This window comes from Somniosus microcephalus, chromosome 3, assembly GCF_052327205.1.
Source record: "Somniosus microcephalus isolate GS21.2 chromosome 3, FLI_Smic_1.0, whole genome shotgun sequence".
Lineage (NCBI taxonomy): Eukaryota > Metazoa > Chordata > Chondrichthyes > Squaliformes > Somniosidae > Somniosus > Somniosus microcephalus.
The window spans coordinates 15255308-15268278 of record NC_140989.1 but is presented as its reverse complement, the minus strand read 5'-3'; positions in this window follow the sequence as shown (position 1 = coordinate 15268278).

Genomic DNA, 12971 nt, shown 5'->3' with positions numbered 1-12971 from the left:
ATGTTTAAGGTGGGGGAGGGAGTGGATGTTTAAGGTGGGGGAGGGAGTGAGTGTTTAAGGTGGGGGAGGCAGTGAATGTTTAAGGTGGGAGAGGGAGTGAATGTTTAAGGTGGTGGAGGGAGTGAATGTTTAAGGTGGGGGAGGGAGTGAATGTTTAAGGTGGGGGAGGGGGTGAATGTTTAAGGTGGGGGAGGGAGTGAATGTTTAAGGTGGGAGAGGGAGTGAATGTTTAAGGTGGGGGAGGGAGTGAATGTTTAAGGTGGGGGAGGGAGTGAATGTTTAAGGTGGGGGAGGGAGTGAATGTTTCAGGTGGGGGAGGGAGTGAATGTTTAAGGTGGGGGAGGGAGTGAATGTTTAAGGTGGTGGAGGGAGTGAATGTTTAAGGTGGGGGAGGGAGTGAATGTTTAAGGTGGGGGAGGGAGTGAATGTTTAAGGTGGGGGAGGGAGTGAATGTTTAAGGTGGGGGAGGGAGTGAATGTTTAAGGTGGGGGAGGGGGTGAATGTTTAAGGTGGGGGAGGGAGTGAATGTTTAAGGTGGGGGAGGGAGTGAATGTTTAAGGTGGGAGAGGGAGTGAATGTTTAAGGTGGGGGAGGGAGTGAATGTTTAAGGTGGGGGAGGGAGTGAGTGTTTCAGGTGGGGGAGGGAGTGAATGTTTAAGGTGGGGAGGGAGTGAATGTTTAAGGTGGGGGAGGGGGTGAATGTTTAAGGTGGGGGAGGGAGTGAGTGTTTAAGGTGGGGGAGGGAGTGAATGTTTCAGGTGGGGGAGGGAGTGAATGTTTAAGGTGGGGGAGGGAGTGAGTGTTTAAGGTGGTGGAGGGGGTGAATGTTTAAGGTGGTGGAGGGAGTGAATGTTTAAGGTGGGGGAGGGGGTGAATGTTTAAGGTGGGGGAGGGGGTGAATGTTTAAGGTGGTGGAGGGAGTGAGTGTTTAAGGTGGTGGAGGGAGTGAATGTTTAAGGTGGGGGAGGGAGTGAGTGTTTAAGGTGGGGGAGGGGGTGAATGTTTAAGGTGGGGGAGGGAGTGAGTGTTTAAGGTGGGGGAGGGAGTGAATGTTTCAGGTGGTGGAGGGAGTGAATGTTTAAGGTGGGGGAGGGAGTGAGTGTTTAAGGTGGGGGAGGGAGTGAGTGTTTAAGGTGGGGGAGGGAGTGAGTGTTTAAGGTGGGGGAGGGAGTGAATGTTTCAGGTGGTGGAGGGAGTGAATGTTTAAGGTGGTGGATGGGGAGCCAAACCTGAGCCTTTTCTTGCACGGTGAGCTTTGACCCCTCATCTAGTTTCGCCAAAGATAAAAGTATGTCTCAAGGTTGATAGCTAGAGGTTGGAAAGAAATAAAGGAAATGAAAGAAAGGAAAAGAAAAGTAACTGCATTTATATAGCGCCTTTCATGACCTCATGATGTCCCAAAGCACTTTGCACCCAATGAAGCCCGTTTTAAAGTGTAGCCACTGTTGTAATGTAGGAAGAGCATCGAGTTCTCCCCAGTGTCCCCTGGCCAATATTTATCCCTCAACCAACACCTAAGAACAGGTTATCCGGTCATTTATCACATTGCTCTTTGTGGGAGCTTGCTGTGCGCAAATTGGCTGCCGCGTTTCCCTACTTTATAACAACAGTGTCTGCACTTCAAACAGTACCTCACTGGCTGTGAAGCGCTTTGGGATGGCCGCAGGTTGTGAAAGGCGCTATATAAATGCAAGTCTTTAGCTCTATGCGATGGCCAAGAGCTCTATGCGATGGCAAACACTCTGGGAGACAAAAATACTTCGACTGGGACAAGGTGATGAATTTTTTTTGTGCCAAAATCATTTTTTTTTTAAAAAGCTTACAGTGAATTTCAACAGGATGTTTCCTACAGGAACAATTGATTGAGTTTATTTGGATCCCCGCGGCTTTGAGCAAGGTTGGAATGATTAAATATTATGAGATTCTAGGAGGACAAAAATAAATGGTGGGTTGTAAGAACAACCAGCATGAGTTATATCACATCACTGCCTCTCACTCCGACCCAGTGAAGGAGCTGAATCTCATTAAAGTTGTTGGGCTCTGTTTTGACTTCACTGAGTGCAATCTTAAGCCGCTGCAAATCAGGAGAGGCTCAGGTTTGATCCCTATTTTGGGGAGTTATATAGTAACTTAGCTGTGTACAGCACTCAAGGGATTGGGCCCATTATATCTGTGCTGGCGCTTTGTTTAGAGCAATCATCACAGTAAAACGTAAGTTCAAATCCCACCCTGGCGGTTTGAGAATTGTGAATTCGGTTGCAATAAATCTCGGACTCTCTTCCCCCGTAGTTCTGTATTTTCCTCTGCTTCCGAAGTTAATTGAAACTTCCTGTAAAAGATGGAAGTGCCTCTACTTCAGCCACTGCCTGTGGCAAAGCGTTCCATACTCTAATAACCCTGTGTGTACAGAAATATCTCCTAACCTCTCGTCACACTCTCTGTGACCATTTTAAATTGTGTACAAGGCACAAGTCAGGAGTGTGATGGAATACTCTCCACTTGCCTGGATGAGTGCAGCTCCAACAACACTCAAGAAGCTCAACACCATCCAGGACAAAGCAGCCCGCTTGATTGGCACCCCATCCACCACCTTAAACATTCACTCCCTCCACCACCGGCGTACCGGGGCTGCAGTGTGTACCATCTACAAGATGCACTGCAGCAACTCACCAAGGCTTCTTCGGCATCACCTCCCAAACCCGCGACCTCTTCCACCTAGAAGGACAAGGGCAACAGGCGCATGGGAACACCGCCACCTTCAAGTTCCTCTCTATTAGATCCGTGTGTTAATGGAGACACGGAATGCAGGAGTTGATTATAACAAGTCTTTCATGAATGGAGACAACCTGGAAACTGAAACTACAGAAGCCTGCTAGGGCCTTTTATACAGGGGTGATCACTGCCGGTACTGCAGTCTGAGACCAGTTATTCCCTTAAAGGGACATACACAACAATTCCTCCCCTTTTAGATAAACAGTACATAACATTCATTTAACAACTAAATAATAACTAATTACAATTACAATTACGGTTGCTAGATACATTGGTTGAAGTTAAGCAATTATAAGTTCAGTCTTTGAGGAGGCTTCCTGATTCTGTCTGGATAACGCCTCTTTGGGATATCAGGTTCTTCTGGCAAGGTTGAGTCGGGATCAATGTCGTTGTTTGGTTCGTCTGCTTCCAACATCACCGATTCGGCGGTAGATGCAATTGGTACTTCGGTTTCATCGCCAGGTGTATCAGATCGTGGTGTGGAGTTGACGTTTTCCAGTGACTCTAGAATCTGGTCAGCATGGCATCTTACAATGCTCTCTCCAACGTCCACGGTATACATTAGAGGTCCTTGCCGTGTACAGATCGTTCCTGGCTGCCATTTCTCTGTGCGGTAGTCCCGGGCCAAAACTGGTTGACCTATCTTAAAACTCCTGGTCGGCCTTTCATTCATATTCTGAAACTGCCTGTTCTCCACATCTCTTCTGACGTTTGGCTTAACCAAATCCAAGCGGCATCGTAGTCTTCGATTGAAGAACATCATGGCTGGAGTTTGGTTGGTAACCGCATGTGTCACATTCCGGTAGGCAAACAAGAAGTTATCCACCTTGTGTTGTAGGGGTATATCTTCATTACACATTGCCTTGATAGCCTTCTTGAATGTTTGAACAAACCTCTCGGCCAATCCATTAGTGGCTGGATGATATGGGGCGGATGTGTAATGCTTAACACCATTGTTCTTTAAGAACCTCCGGAACTCTTCAGACACAAACTGTGGTCCATTGTCAGAGCAAATCTGTTCAGGCAGCCCATTCCTGGCGAATATGGTTCGTAAGACTGTGATAGTTTTTTCTGTAGTGGTTGAGGACATTTTTATTACCTCTGGCCACTTTGAATGTGCATCCACCGCAATTAAAAACATTGAGTCCATAAAGGGACCAGCAAAATCAATGTGCACCCTTTGCCATGGAGATGAGGGCCACTCCCTTGGATGTAGAGGGGCTTGTGGTGGGGCGTTTTGGACCTTCTGGCATCCTGTACAGCTCTTGGTCATCTCTTCGATTTCTCTATCGATTCCCGGCCGCCACAAAAACGCTCTGGCTAAGTTTTTCATTTTTACCCCTCCCAGATGACCCTCATGAAGCTCATTGAGCACTCTATCCTTCAATTTGGGTGGAATTGCTACTCTGGATCCACACATCAAGGTTCCTCTGCACACTGACAGCCGTTCTCTTCTCGGCGAGAATGCTGGCAGCAGTGGTTCGCCATGTGCTGGCCATCCCTTCACCGTTAAATCATAGACCCAGGAGAGTGTCGGGTCATTTCGTGTTTCCTTTTCTATGTTTGCATTCGTCACAGGGAGACATTCAACTATAGTCGAGTGGAATAACTCCACTGGATCCACTGCCAGTTCTTCTTCCACCTTCGGCAACGGTAGGCGCGACAATCCATCAGCATTCCCATGCTGTTTAGTTCCTTTGTACTCGATGTCATATTGTGTGCCCCTAGGAAAAGGGACCACCTCTGTAGCCGTTGTGCCGTCATTATCGGTACGCCCTTCTGAGGGTTGAAAATGGAGGCGAGAGGTTGATGATCAGTTAGTAGAGTAAATTTCTGACCGTGCAGGTAGTGATTGAACTTCTTCACCCCCCACACCAGGCTGAGGGCCTCTCTGTCAATCTGGGCGTAGTTACGCTCGGCTGAAGTTAACGAGCGTGATGCAAAAGCTATCGGCCTCTCAGAACCATCAAGGAATTTATGTGACAGTACCGCCCCAATGCCGTAGGGAGACGCATCACACGCCAGTCTTATCGGTAGTGATGGGTTGTAGTGAGCCAATACTTCTCTTGAAGTGATTAGGTCCTTACTCTTCTGAAAGGCCAGCTTACATTCATCGCTCCATTTGCATGCTACTCCCGTTCGTAGTAGGGCGTTCAGTGGATGCAGAATTGTGGACAAATTCGGCAAAAACTTATGGTAGTAATTCACTAATCCGAGGAATGACCTCAGTTGCGACACATTTTCAGGCGCTGGAGCCTTAACTACCGCTTCAATTTTGTCAGGGGACTTATGCAACCCCTCTTCATTAATCACGTGGCCACAATACAATATCTGTTTCTTTAAAAACTCGCACTTGGGGCGATTGGCTCATAGCCCATGTTCACGTAGTCTAGTGAGCACCTGCTCTAGGTTGGCAAGGTGTTCACTGTCATCTTCACCTGTCACTAGGATGTCGTCCAAGTAACACTGAGTCCCCGGAATCCCTTGCAGGACTTGTTCCATCGCTCTTTGCCACATCGCCGGAGCTGATGCTACTCCGAATACCAGTCGATTATACTGGTAAAGACCTTTGTGAGTGTTTATCGTGAGATACTTCCTAGAGGATTCTTCAACCTCCATCTGCAAATATGCTTGTGCTAGGTCAATTTTTGTAAAACGCTTCCCTCCAGATAGTGAGGCGAAGATATCTTCTATCCTTGGAAGAGGATATTGTACTGTGTGAAGGACTGGGTTCACCGTCACCTGGAAGTCCCCACAGATGCGAACCTTCCTTGGCTCCTCAGACTTATTGTTTAACGTTTTCTTCATGACAGGAACGATGGGTGTCGCCCACTCGCTCCAGTCTACCTTAGATAACATGCCTGCATTCTCCAGATTCTCCAGCTCTGCCTCGACGGCTGGGCGAATTGCATATGGTACCGGTCTTGCTTTGAAAAACTTGGGAATTGCATTCTCCTCTATTTTTATCGAGGCGGTTACGCCTTTAAGAGTGCCCAGTTCTTGTTGAAATACCTCTTTGGCGTCAGCTAAGATTGTTGACAATCGTCCAGGAGTGACGTCGTCATCCTTTTTACCAGCCATCGTCAGTGCCTGAATGGAGTGCCTGTCTAAACTTATCTTTCTGATCCATTCACGTCCCAATAACGGTGGTCTACCATCTTGCAGAATGTAGAGATACAATTTCCGTATTTTCTTGCCGTTGTATTCGACGGGCACCCTTATTTTTCCTCTGGGGTATACTTTTTGCCCCGTATACGTCCTCAAGACAATGGATGTCTCTCTCAAGGGTATGTGCGAGAATAGCCGCTCGTAGTCTCGTCGATTCATGACGGTTAGAGCTGATCCTGTATCCAATTCCATTTTGACCTGGGACCCTGCTATCGTGAGGGTGACCCAAATGGTTTGGTGATCCTCTTTTGCGATTATGTTGTGAAGTTTGAGACAGCTTAGACTCTTGTTCCCGGATTCACTATCGCTCATCTGGTCTTCGGAACTACTGTCCGTCATCTTTTGTACTTTCCTGTACGGTTCCTTAGTAGCCTTTTTGTTGTCGTTGGTCTTCTTCCCAGACCTGCAAACTCATGCAATGTGTCCCATCTTTCCGCATTGCCTGCATATTTTGTCCTTGGACCAGCAGTCCTTCTGGTCATGGTTTGTTCTGCCGCAGCGATAACATTTTGCAAATCCCCGTGTCATTTCGTGGGTGCCGTATTCCTGTGGCTTTTGTTGTATTTCCACAGCTCCCCTTGCTGCTGCTTCGTACGATACTGCCACGCTGAAAGCCTTATCTAGCGTCAGCTCTTTCTCTGAGAGTAACCTCTTCTGGGTTCCTTCACTCAGGAGTCCACAGACAAATTTGTCCCGTAAGGTATCTGCCAGTCCTGCTCCAAACTGGCAGTGCTTTGATAGCTTGCGTAGTTCCGTAAGGTAATCAGCATTGCTCTCATTTTTATGCTGATTTCTCCTGTGGAATTTAAATCTTTCTGCTATCAGCAGCAGTGTAGGATTTAGGTGTTCCTGTAGGATAGCAACAATTTTGTTAAAACTCTTCGCCTTCGGTTTGGCTGGAGTAATCAGGTCCTGCAATAGGCCGTACGTTCTTGCGCCCATTAAATTTAGCAATACCGATGCCTTTTTCTCATCGGCTATTTCGTTTGCCTCGCAATATACCTCGACTCTTTCCACATACGTGGTCCAGTCTTCTATTGCATTATCGAAGGCAGTGATATCGCCAGTCTTTGGCATCTTAAAAATCTAAAATGGCGCCTCCCGCGCTTTTCCTTCTTCCCCGCCGAGTTAAGATGGCGCCTCCCGCGCTTTCCCGCCGCTGCCGCTGCTGCCAACGCTGTTCTTCGCGGTATTTTTACTTTTCTATCGTGCTTCAATATTTGCTCCGTTAATTGAAGAACCATTCCCATCGTGGAGCGGACCCTCTGGGACACTTCCCTCCCTCTTCTTAGGTCTGAACGCTGCCCGGCTGCGAAGCACTGGCCGTGCCCTGTGTGCTCCACCCTCTCTCTCTCTCTTTGCTTCCCGACTCGCTGCCCGGCCCCGTTGCAGAGCCACCCGATCGAGCTCTAGCCCGCCGCAGCCCAGGAAGAATCAGTGCACTACCTGCCACCAGCCCGATTAGCTGGGAAACCACAGACTGGAGAACCAAGCCTGGCTCTTGACAGTCTCTCCTGCAAGTTTTCAATCCGATGATTTGGAGGGCGGTTGCCCACGGTCGACGCCCGTTTCTCGAGTTTCTTTGGATTTTTTTTTTTCTTTCTTCTGGCTTCGACCTTCAATAACGTCGTCTGAGGTGCTGCCGAGTTGCAGGTAAGTTCGTTTCTTACTCGTTGCCAGTATTAGATCCGTGTGTTATTGGAGACACGGAATGCAGGAGTTGATTATAACAAGTCTTTACTGAATGGAGACAACCTGGAAACTGAAACTACAGAAGCCTGCTAGGGCCTTTTATACAGGGGTGGTCACTGCCGGTACTGCAGTCTGAGACCAGTTATTCCCTTAAAGGGACATACACAACACTCTCCAAGTCACACACTATCCTGACTTGGAAGTATATCGCCGATCCTTCATCGTCGCTGGGTCAAAATCCTGGAACTCCCTCCCTAACAGCACTGTGGGAGTACCTTCACCACACGGACTGCAGCGGTTCAAGAAGGCGGCTCACCACCACTTTCTCAAGGGCAACTAGGGATGGGCAATAAATGCTGGCCTTGCCAGCGACGCCCACATACCAGGAATGAGTAAAAAAAAAATATGTGTGTGTATATATATATATATATATCCATTCATGTGTGTGCGTGTGTGTGGGTGCCTATATTGGTGTGTGTGTGCGTATGTATGTGCATGCATGAATGTGTGTATGTGGGCGCTGAAACCACACTGTTCACAACCTTGGTGTCATATTTGACCATGAAATGAACTTCCATCCACATATCCACAGCATAACAAAGACCGCCTACTTCCACGTCCGTAACATTGCCCGTCTCCGCACTTGCCTCAGCTCCTCCACTGCTGAAACCCACATCCATGCCTTTGTTACCTCTAGACTTGACTATTCCAACGCACTCCTGGCTGGCCTCCCACATTCCACCCTACGTAAACTTGAGGTCATCAAAAACTCGGCTGCCCGTGTCCTAACTCGCACCAAGTCCCGTTTGCCCATCACCCCTGTGCTCGCTGACCTACATTGGCTCCCGGTTAAGCAACGCCTCGATTTCAAAATTCTCATCCTTGTTTTCAAATCCCTCCATGGCCTCGCCCCTCCCTATCTCTGTAATCTCCTCCAGTCCCAAAACCCCCCGAGATATCTGCGCTCCTCAAATTCTGCCCTCTTGAGCATCCTTGATTATAATCGCTCAACCATTGGTGGCCGTGCCTTCTGTTGCTTTGGCTCTAAGCTCTGGAATTCCCTGTCTAAACCTCTCCGCCTCACTACCTCTCTTTCCTCCTTTAAGATGCTCCTTAAAACCTACCTCTTTGACCAAGCTTTTGGTCACCTGCCCTAATATCTCCTTATCTGGCTCGGTGTCAAATTTGTTGTCTTAAAATACTCCTATGCAGCACCATGGGACGTTTTGCTATGTTAAAGGTGCTATACAAATACAAGTTGCTGTTGTTGTTGTTGCATGTACGTGTGTGTATGTATGTGTGTGTATGTGTGTGTATGTATGTGTGTATGTATGTGTCTGTATGTATGTGTGTGTATGTGTGTGTATGTATTTGCATGTATGTATGTGTGTGTATGTATGTGCATGTATGTATGTGTGTATATATGTGCATGTATGTGTGTATGTATGTGTGCGTATGTATGTGTGTGTATGTATGTGTGTATGTATGTGTGTGTATGTGCGTGTATGTATGTGTGTGTATGTATGTGCGGGTATGTATGTGTGTGTATGTATGTGCGTGTATGTATGTGCATGTATGTGTGTATGTATGAGTGTGTATGTATGTATGTGTGTGTATATGTGCATGCATGTATGCGTGTGTATGTATGTGTGTGTATGTATGTGTGTGCATCTGTGTGTGTATGTATGTGCGTATATGTATGGGTGTGTATGTATGTGTGTGTATGTATGTGTGTGTATGTGCATGTATGTATGTGTGTGTATGCATGTGTGTGTATGTATGTGTATGCATGTGTGTATGTATGTGCGTGTATGTATGGGTGTGTATGTATGTGTGTGTATGTGTGTGTATGTATGTGTGTATGTATGTGTGTGCATGTGCTTGTATGTATGTGCATGTATGTATGTGTGTGTATGTATATGTGTGTATGTATGGGTGTGTATGTATGTGTATGTATGTGCATGTATGTATGTGCGTGTATGTATGTGTGTGTATATATGTATGTGTATGTATGTGCATGTATGTATGTGCATACATCTATGTGGGTGTCTGTGTGCATGTATGTATGTGTGTGTATGTATGTGTGTGTATGTATGTGCGTGTAAGTATGGGTGTGTATGCATGTGTACGTATGTGTGTGTATGCATGTGTGTGTATGTATGTGCATCTATGTATGTGTGTGTGTATGTATGTGTGTGTATGTATGTGCGTGTATGTATGTATGTGCATGTATGTATGTGTGTATGTATGTGCGTGCATGTATGTGCGTCCATCTATGTGTGTGTATGTGTGTGTGTATGTATGTGTGTGTATGTGTGTATGTATGTATGTGTGTGTATGCATGTGTATGTGTGTGTATGTATGTGTATGTATGTGTGTGCATGTAATTGTGTGTATGTATGTGTGTATATGTATGTGTGTATATGTATGTGTGTGTATGTATGTATGTGTATGTGTATGTATGGATGTGTGTGCATATATGTATGCGTGTGTATGTATGTGCGTGTATGTATGTGTGTGTATGTATGTGCGTGTATGTATGTGTGTGCATCTATGTGTGTGTATGTATGTTCGTGTATGTATGGGTGTGTATGTATGTGTGTGTATGTATGTGTGTATGTATGTATGTATGTGTGCATGTATGTGCGTGTATGTATGTGTGCGTGCATGTGTGTGTGTATGTATGTGTATGTGTGTGTATGTGTGTGCATGTATGTATGTGTGTGTATATGTGTGTATGTATGTGTGTGTATGTATGTGTATGTGTGTGTATGTATGTGCATGTATGTATGTGCGTGTATGTATGTGCGTGTATGTATGTGTGTGTATGTATGTGCGTGTATGTATGTGCGTGTATGTATGTGCATATGTCTATGTGTGTGTATGTATGTGCGTGTATGTATGGGTTTGTATGTATGTGTGTGTATGTATGTGTGTGTATGTATGGGTGTGCATGTGTGTGTATGTATGTGTGTGTATGTGTGTGTATGTATGTGTGTATGTATGTGCATGTATGTATGTGCGTGTATGTATGTGTGTGTATGTATGTGCATGTAAGTATGTGTGTGTATGTATGTGTGTGTATGTATATGCGTGTGTCTATGTGTGTGTATGTATGTGCGTGTGTGCATGTATGTGTGTATGTGTGTGTATGCATGTATGTGTGTGTATGTATGTGTGTGTATGTATGTGTGTGTATGTGTGTGTATGTGTGTGTGTGTATGTAGGTGTGTGTATGTATGTGTGTGTATGTGTGTGTATGTATGTGTGTGTATGTGTGTGTATGTATGTGCGTGTATGTATGTGCATGCGTCTATGTGTGTGTGAGTTTTTGCGATAATCTGACAGTTGCATGGTCTTTTTTACTGATGCAAGTTTTTTTTCACCGATTTTTTTTTTAGCAGAATTCAAATTCTCAAACTGCCATGGCGGGATTTGAACTCGCATTTCCAGGATCATTGGTCCAGACCTCTGGGAATGTATGAAATTGATTGACCCTGAGCTGAGGAAAAGGAGTCCAGCTGAAGAATTTGACCCCTGTTTAGACATCACAAACAGAACAGATCCCTGTGGGACACCACTACACACTTGTAGTGTCAGTAAGTAGCACCAATGAATGTCAGCTGTGGCTCAGTGGGTAGCATACTCACCTTGGGGACAGATTGCGGGGTCAAGTCCCAGTTCAGCACAAAATCTAGGCTGACACTCCAGTGCAGTACTGAGGGAGCGCTACACCAAAAATAGATGAAATGATCATTTATTTCAATGCTGTTTGTGGGAGCTTGCTGTGCATAATTTGGCTGCCACGTTCCCTACATTACAACAGTGGCTACACTTCAAAAAGTACATCCTGAGGTTGTGAAAGGCACTATATAAATAAAAGTTCTTTCTTTCACTTCCGACCTCTCTGACAAACTGCCTTTAACTCTGACTCTCTGATTCATCCCTTGTGTTAATATAATTATCTACCGTTCCACTAATTCCACACCCCGTCATCTTCTGCAGTAGTCTCCTGTGTGGTACCTTGTCAAAGACGCTCTGAAAGTCCATGTATACCACATCCGCTACATTTTCCCACAGTCCCCATCTGTCACCTCTTCCAAAATCCGTGTTGGCTGCTTGTAATTATTATCTCACCATCTAAATATTTAGTAACTTCATCTTTAATGAAAGAGGCCATAATTCCCACCACCATCCTCAGGAATCTGACCACGTTCCCCTCCTTTTGCTCAACTAACTAATTCAGGTTTTGGCACACCTCAAAATCCTTCTCTTTTGTAAACACTGAAGTGAGTTACTTGTTAACATCCCTCCCTATTTCCATCTACCCTCTGCGACGACCTCACTCCGCTCCTCTCACAGATCCACCTCGCACTTAACAATTCCTTCTTCACTGATACATTTGTTGGACACTTTGCTGTTCTTTTTAGTATCCCTCCCCTAGCTTTCCCAGCCCCTCTTTTATCCGCTTTCCTTATTGACTCTTACTTTTATCATTTTGACCGTATCCTCCCCTCTTTTTCAGCTTTAGCTTCAATGCTTTTGTGCTTTTCGGACCGGGAGGCCGCTTCCGGGCGATCGGTCGTCTTCTTGATGACATTAGCTGGCAAGTTCTCGGTGAACTAGCAGACACGGGGAGACCACGTGTAGGTTGTCATCAGCTGCCCATTCAGCGGCCATTCTGGGAATCAGCAGCCAATATTCACGCAGCTGGAATAACAACAGAAAATGCTGGAAAACCTCAGCAGGCCAGGCAGCATCCGTGGAGAGAGAAACAGAGTTAATGTTTCAGGTCAAAGACCCTTTGTCAGAGGTACGTCTCTTACTTACTCCCACAGAGTGAGACCGTTACTTGCAACATTTGTTGTCAGAGGTACGTCTCTTACTTACCCTCGCAGAGTGAGACCGTTACTTGCAACATTTGTTGTCAGAGGTACGTCTCTTACTTACTCCCACAGAGTGAGACCGTTACTTGCAACATTTGTTGTCAGAGGTACGTCTCTTACTTACTCCCGCAGAGTGAGACCGTTACTTGCAACATTTGTTGTCAGAGGCATGTCTCTTACTTATTCCCGCAGAGTGAGACCGTTACTTGCAACATTTGTTGTCAGAGGTACGTCCCTTACTTACTCCCACAGAGTGAGACCGTTACTTGCAACATTTGTTGTCAGAGGTACGTCTCTTACTTACTCCCGCAGAGTGAGACCGTTACTTGCAACATTTGTTGTCAGAGGTATGTCTCTTACTTATTCCCGCAGAGTGAGACCGTTACTTGCAACATTTGTTGTCAGAGGTACGTCCCTTACTTACTCCCACAGAGTGAGACCGTTACTTGCAAC